This window comes from Pinus tabuliformis, chromosome Q (assembly GCF_031772625.1).
Source record: "Pinus tabuliformis cultivar Carrire ecotype Pingquan chromosome Q, CPIR1, whole genome shotgun sequence".
Classification (NCBI taxonomy): Eukaryota; Viridiplantae; Streptophyta; class Pinopsida; order Pinales; family Pinaceae; genus Pinus; species Pinus tabuliformis.
The window spans coordinates 43,794,430-43,802,409 of NC_142296.1; the positions used below are offsets into that span (position 1 = coordinate 43,794,430).

Consider the following 7,980-nt stretch of genomic DNA (forward strand, 5'->3'; position numbering starts at 1 on the left):
AAGAAATACAGTTCCTAAACATCCCCTCGCTCGGCGCAGCATACCGGTATGCCGTCAAGGTCGAGCAGAAGTTTAAACAAAAGAAGCGAGACTTTGGATCTGTGAATCCAAAGCAGGGGAAAGGTGCCCCTAAACCACAGAACAAAGGACAAAGCCAAGGCGGGACAGCCCAAGACAACCAGCCGAAGCTGCAAGCAAAGAGCAACGCCCCGAAGCCGAGAAAGGACACTGGAAAATGGTGCGAGTTCCATAAGAGCTCCACTCACAACACAAGTGAGTGTCGGGCCAAGCAGTCACTGGTGGCTGAGCTAAAGGTTTCAGAATCAGATGCATGTTCCGACTCTGAGTCAGAACCCGATAAGGGGTATGAAAAAGGGAAGCAGATCATTGATGCGGATCCCAACGCCACTGTTGCTACCGCAAAGATCCAGAAAAATGAACCCGAAGATCCAGAGGAGGAGGAGCGTCTCTTCCACTCCCAGATGTGGGTAAAGGGCTCCCCGATACAGTTCATTGTTGATAGCGGGAGTCAAAAGAACCTCATTTCGGCAGAGGTCGTGAAGCGGTTGGGCTTACCGACCACAGCACATCCACAACCATACACCATTGGGTGGCTTCACCAAGGGCGAGATCTTCGCGTGAGCCAGCAGTGTCGCCTTCCATACAACATCAAGCCCTTCACGGATGAGGTATTGTGTGACATTGCTCCCCTTGAAGTTTGTGATGTATTACTAGGACAACCATACTTGTGGAAGCGACATGCTGTGTATGAATCAAGGCCCCGTGCTGTTATTATTACATTGGGAAATAAGTTGTTCAGGATACCAGAGGTAGCACCACCTGCCGCCATCTCTTTGATTACTGCAAAACAATGCAGTAAGATCATTTCCAAAACCAGGAAATTTGTTTTCCTGATGATACGCCCTCAAGGGAAGAAGAAGACAGTGGCCGCGGCCTCCAAACGGGGTCCCTCTGCACGGCAGCTACAGATGGACAAGATTGTGGAGGAGTACGAAGACATCTTCACCTCCCCGGCAGGGGTTCCTCTGCACTGTCAAGTCAAGCACTCCATCGATCTGACCCCAGGTGCGCCGCTACCCAATGGACCAATTTATCGGCGCTCCGTTCTGGAGAACAATGAAATCAAGAGGCAGATTCAGGAGCTCCTACAGAAAGGTCACATCCGTCCGAGTTCTTCGCCCTGTGGGAGCCCGATAGTGTTGGTACAGAAGAAGGATGGGACGTGGAGACTCTGTAATGACTATCGGGTGCTGAACAAGATCACTGTCCGTAATAGGTACCCGATCCCGCGGATTGATGACCTCCTAGACCAACTAAAGGGGGCGAAATATTTCAGCAAGATCAATCTGAAGTCAGGATATCACCAGGTACCAATTGAACCCTCAGATGTGTGGAAGACTGCCTTCAAATCCAAGGAGGGCCTCTTCGAATGGTTGGTCATGCCTTTCGGATTGACGAATGCTCCTGCAACCTTTATGAGGCTAATGGATGACATCTTGCGGCCATTCACCAACTCCTTTGTAGTAGTATACTTGGATGACATTCTGATCTTCAGCCAGAGTTGGGAAGAGCACCTCCACCACATCCGACAGGTTCTCCAAACACTGCGGCAACACAAGCTATGTGCCAATTTGGAGAAATGCACTTTTGGCATGACCGAGGTTCAGTATCTGGGATACATCATTGATGAACAGGGGGTGCATGTCGATCCAGCCAAGGTCCAAGTCATTCGGGATTGGCCCTCTCCAACCACTCTAACAGAGCTCCGCAGCTTTCTAGGTCTTGCCAACTTCTACCGCAGGTTTGTGTTGGGATTTTCTCATATTTCTTGGCCCTTGAGTCAAGTCACCAAGGGCGGGGCGAAAGCAAAATTCTTTTGGTCTGAATCTCAACAGAAGGCATTCAGGGAGTTGAAGGATCGCCTCTGCACGGCACCAGTGCTCGCGTTACCAGATTTACAACAACCATTTGAGGTTGAGACAGATGCCTCTGACTATGCTATTGGGGCAGTCCTTACTCAACATGGACATCCAGTGGCATATCACAGTGAAACACTTTCAGACACAGTCCGGAAGTACCCCACTTATGATAAAGAGATGTATTCCATTGTACAGGCCTGCCGACAATGGAAACATTACATTTTGGGGAAGGAAACGGTCATCCACACAGACCACCGACCTCTGCAGTTCATACAGACCCAAGGGAAATTGTAGAATGATCGCCATCAGAAGTGGTCTACATACCTGCAACAGTTTCACTTGAATATCAAGTATAAAAAGGGCAGCACCAATAATGTTGCAGATTGCCTCAGTCGACCACCGATCATGGCGCTAACCACCGTGCTCAACTCTTGCGGGCACGAGACTTCTGATTGGCCACTTCTCTACAAAAGCGACCCAGAATTCGGCCACACATACCAGAAACTCTTGGAGGGTCGGCAGGTTGCAGATTTTCACCTCCAGGATGCCCTATTATGCCACCTCGGTCACCTCTGTGTTCCTTCAAGCGAGCGTGCCAAGATGATTTGGGAAGCACACTACAGTCGGGTTGCTGGGCATTTCGGGGTCGAGAAAACAGTGGCAGTACTGCAAAACTATTTCTATTGGCCGAATCTTCGACAGGATGTTGGGAAGTACATCCGATCATGTACTGCCTATGCCATTGCCAAACCGACCATTAAGAAGCAAGGCCTCTATACCCCGTTGCCTACCCCTAGTCGACCTTGGGAATCCATCTCCATGGATTACATGTCAGGCCTTCCTTCCACTAAGCATGGAAATGACTGTGTTTTTGTGGTCGTCGACAGGTTCTCAAAGATGGCCATTATGATGGCCTGCAAGAAGAATATCACAGCAGAAGCCACTGCTAAACTCTTCTTTGAACGAGTGTGGGTGCACTTTGGGATCCCACAGTCTATCATCTCAGATCGGGACAGTCGGTTTCTCAGCACCTTTTGGTCCAGTCTCTGGTCAATGCTGGACACCAAACTCACGAAGTCCACAGCCTTCCATCCTCAAACTGATGGCCAGACAGAGGTTGTCAATAGGATGATTGTGCACATTCTGCGCATGTATAACTCAAAGCATCCACGCACATGGGACGAGAGCCTCCCCTACGTTCAGCACAGCTACAACCGAGCTCTTCACAGCTCCACTGGCCATAGCCCTTTTCAGGTGGGTTTGGGATTCCAGCCACTATGCCCCATTGATGTGGCCATGCCACTTGCAGCTACTCACATGAATTCAGCTCATGTCCAGTCCGAAACAGATAAGGCCACCAGCTTCATTGAGCGCATCCAACATATTCGCCAGCAGGTCCATGACATTCTTGAGAAATCAAATGCCAAGTACAAGCTGCGACATGATCAACATCGGGTGCCACACAAGTTTCAGGTGGGCGACAAAGTCTGGTTACATTTGCAAAAGGAACGCCTTACTGGAGCCTATCGGAAATTGAGACCACTCCGATATGGTCCTTACACCATTACTAAGGCTATGGGAGACAATGCATTTGAGCTCAGCATTCCCCCATTCCTTGGCCTGCACCCAGTATTTAATGTGGACCGCCTTCGGCCATACTTTCCACCATTGCTAGACACATCCGACATTGCAGAACAACTCAAACCCACAGAATTAAATCCAGATTGCATGGAACAAGCTGCAACTGATCGGATCATGGACACACAGATCAAGAACACTCGCCAACAGAATATCCAACTGTATCGAGTTGTCAAAGTGGGCCAACTCCTTCAGCAGGGCAAGTGGCTCACCAGGGAACAAGTTCAGCAGAAGTTTCCTCATCTCATGGAGGAGCTCAACGCAATGGGGACCATTGCTTCCTAAGGGGGGAGGAATGATCCAGGTGGAGATTGGTGGCCACCTGCCAAGTCCACCTGGACCCCCACCATTGTCTTTCTCAACATTTTCAGTTTCCTTAATTGTAGCACAACTTACTATTTTTAGCAGTTTTTCGGGTCCTGAACTTCCGGAGCCATTTTGAGGCCCTAAACGACGTTTTTTGGGGAATCCGGGGGCAACAGGAGTCCATGGAATGGACTGGTGTTGCCCGTTCCAACAATGATAGTGCTCGGATAGATCTTTCTAATGAGCTATTGTATGTGTCAAACGGAGATCATATGCCAAAGTTACGACCCCGGGAAGTTGATGTACCAACTTACCCCCAAACGGGGCCCACAGTTTGGCGTTTCATCTCCTAGGGTTAGGTTTTGGAATGTTAAGGGTTTTTCCATTGTTTCTCAACAATAAATAGGCCTTCGAGCCTCATTGTAACACAGTTCAGAGGCATGTAGCCATCACATCTCTTCTCAGAGATAAGCTACCATCGCCCTAGCTAGTTTATTGCCATTTCTGTTTGTAAGCATATTTCAGTATTTTCCATTAATGAAATGAAGTATTATTTCCGCTGCATCTTTGTGTATATGGTTATCTCTGTAATTTGTTGCGTTCCTGTTTAAATCCGGATCAAATAAAAATGGTACTTTGCGGTTATGCATAGATTTCAGACAACTAAACAAGTTAACAATTAAGAATAAATACTCCTTACCTCAAATTGATGACCTCTTTGATCAAGTTAAAGGTGTTGTGGTATTTTTAAAAATTGATTTAGATCAGGATATCATCAGATTCAAATTAAATGTGGATACATATATAAAACTGCATTCATAACACACTACGGCCATTATGAGTTTGTAGTTTTACCATTTGGACTCACTAACGCTCCAGCAACGTTCATGAGTATGATGAATGGAGTTTTCCATCCTTTTCTTGATAAATTCGTTCTTATATGTATTGATGACATCCTGGTGTGTTCTAGGAGTATGGAGGAACATAAAGAACACCTTCGAACGACATTACAAACTTTAAGAGAAAACCAGTGTTACGCCAAATTTAGCAAATGTGATTTCTTCAAGGATCACATCCAGTATCTAGGACATATTATTTCCTCTGAATGCATAGCGGTGGATCCAGAGAAAATCAAGACCATCATAGACTTTCCTGTTCCAACAAATGTGGTAGATATATAGTCCTTTATGGGCCTTACTGGTTATTATAGGCAATTTATAAGGGGGTTTTCTGAGGTCGCTTATCCAATTACTTCCTTGCAAAAAAAGGGGAACAAGTTTCAAGTGGTCTAGGGGTTGTCAAGAGAGTTTTGAAAAATTGAAGCATTTACTCACCACCGTGCCTGTGTTGAAGATTGCAGATCATGAGGAAGATTTTATAATCTATACAGATGCATGTAAAGAGGGTGTAGGTAGAGTTTTAAGTCAAAATGATAAATTAATTGCTTATGAATCTCGTAAGTTAAAAGAACATGAGCAGAAATATTTTTCTTATGATTTTGTGTTAATTGCTGTAGTTCACGCCTTAAAAGTGTGGTGACACTACCTGCTGGGGAAAATATTTTTTCTCAAAACAGACCACAGCATCTTAACTAGTTTTTTCAATCAACCTACCTTGAATGTGCTCCAAGCTCGGTGGACTGCATTCTTAAGTGAATTTGATTTTGAAATCAAACTTTTAAAGGGAAAAGAGAAACGAGTGGTGGATGCGTTAAGTAGGAAGTTTCATTATGTCTACGAAATTTCATTTAGTCGAGTAGAATTCAAATTTGTTGAGCAAATAAAGGAAGTATCTCAAAAGGACCCAAAATATGGTTATCTTTGGTAACATGCTAAATCTACATAGAATTTTGCGGAGCAAAAAGGATACAATATTAACCCTAAAAGTTTGTTGATGTTTAGAAATCGTATATATGTTCCTAATCAGTTGTCAATAAATAAAATTACGTTAGATGAATTTTACAGAAGTCTTTCTTCTGCCCACCCAGGCTATCAAAAGATTTTTTTTCCAATCAAGAAAAATTATTACTAGCTCGGCATGAGGAAAGATATTGCAGAATATTTGGCCAGATGCGTAGAATGCCAGCAAGTTAAAGATGAGCATCAACATCCTGTTGGGTTACTACATCCCTTACCCATTCCTGAATGGAAGTGGGATACCATAACCTTAGATTTCATAACAAGTTTACCCTGATCAAAAAGACAAAATCACTCAATTATGGTTGTGGTAGACAAACTGAGCAAGACCACCCATTTTATACCTGTCAAGTCCACATACCAAACGACCCAAATAGCAGATATATTTATGATAGAGATTTTTAGGCTGCATGGAATGCCTCGAGTCATAATCTCTGATCACGATGTTAATTTTACCTCTACTTTTTGGGAAGCATTATTTACGGGGTTAGGCACACAAATTCACTTCAACACTGCTTATCACCCGAGACCAATGGAAAAACTGAAAGATTCAATCAGGTGGTAGAGGACATGTTGCGTATGTATGCGATTCAACAACCCAAAAAATGGGAAGAATACCTACACTTGGCAGAGTTTTCTTACAACAATGGCTATAACAAGTCGCTAAAAATGAGTCCTTTTGAAGAACTCTATGGGAGGAAGTGTACCATCCCTACAAACTGGAATAGTCCCAACAACAAAATGATATTAGGACCGGATATGCTGGAGGAAATGGAAAGAGCCATGAAAAAGGTCTGGAAAAATTTGAAGGTTGTACAGGATAGACGAAAAGATTATGCCGATAATTAAAGAACCTACCAGGAGTTTCGGGTAGGGGATCATGTGTACGTGCAGATTTAACCAAAGAGAAGCACTCTCAGATGGGGAAAATCTACCAAGTTGCCCCCCACTCGGGTTCTATGGCCCTTTTCAAATTCTAGATAGCGTAGGACCAGTTGCATATCAAATCGCATTACCCAGTCACATTCGGGTACAACACATATTTCAGGTTTCCCTTTTAAAGCAGTATGTATATGAACCCAGGCACATCATAAATTGGCAATAGCTTCAGGTATAGAAAAAGGAAAATAAAATATAGGTTAAATCTCTTGTTATCTATATATGTGTTTCAAATATATGACAATTGTGCTTGTGGCAGGTCGAGCCGAACGGAGAATTTCTAGTCGAGCCCCTGCACATACTCGATCAAAGAGAAGTAACGTTGTGGAGGTGAGCTATCATCCAAGTTAAAGTGTAACGGAAGCACTTCAGCGCAGAGGAAGCCACTTGGAAAGATAAAGACTTTATGCAGGAGTCGTATCTCGGACTATTCCAGGAGCAGATGGAAGAATGAAAAACAAGGACGATGTTCCACTAAGGGGGGAGAGATGTGACATCCCCAGACTTTTAATTTACTTTTTGGACATTTTTACTGTTACAGATAAGTAAACTAATAACAATTAGTTATTGTGATGTCAATAATAATAAATGGTAATTAAGTTAGTTATGTAAAATTAATATTGTCTATATGGAAGATTTGAGGAATTATGGATGAACCTCAGTAACTCTCTTTTCACCTGACAATTATTAGTTAGGATCAGTTATCCCCTTACCTTCTCTTCCTCTTAAAAATGGAAGAGAGGAGAGGAGAAGGGGGTTTGGGGGAAAAGGGGAAGGATTCCTTGAGTTGAATGAGAGTTCAATGGGAAAACCTCTTGGTATTATCTTCCCTGGTGGAAAAAAGTGTTTGTAGGTTGGACTTGGGGTCCTGAGGCCAAGACAAATTAATTGTTTCCTTGAGAAATTGTTCTGAAGGATATTTAGGAGCTTGGGGGGACAATATTAGACGTAATCGCCAAATTCTCATTGGAAGGGTGGAGAGGATTCATCTTACAATGATTGATCTTCCAATAGCATATAAGTAATAAATGCATAGCCTGTTAATATTATGTGACAGTGGTATGAAGTATGTGGTTGAAATACTAGCATTTAATCTAATTGCATTTAATCTAGATATTTACCTTCAAATGGTATATTACTTAAATGTAGTTTAGGAAATAGTAGAGGATAAGCGAATTCTATGTGGAAGAATAAATTTAAACTATCTAGTTACTGAAATTATTTTATGACAGAAAGAACTA

General features: G+C 43.4%; 1 pseudogene; it reads left to right on the forward strand.

Moving 5' to 3' along the window:
• The window catches only part of LOC149218200 (pectate lyase 1 pseudogene), a 109,268-nt pseudogene extending 101,934 nt beyond the window's left edge, over window positions 1-7,334 (forward strand).
• The last annotated feature ends 646 nt before the right edge of the window (window positions 7,335-7,980 follow it).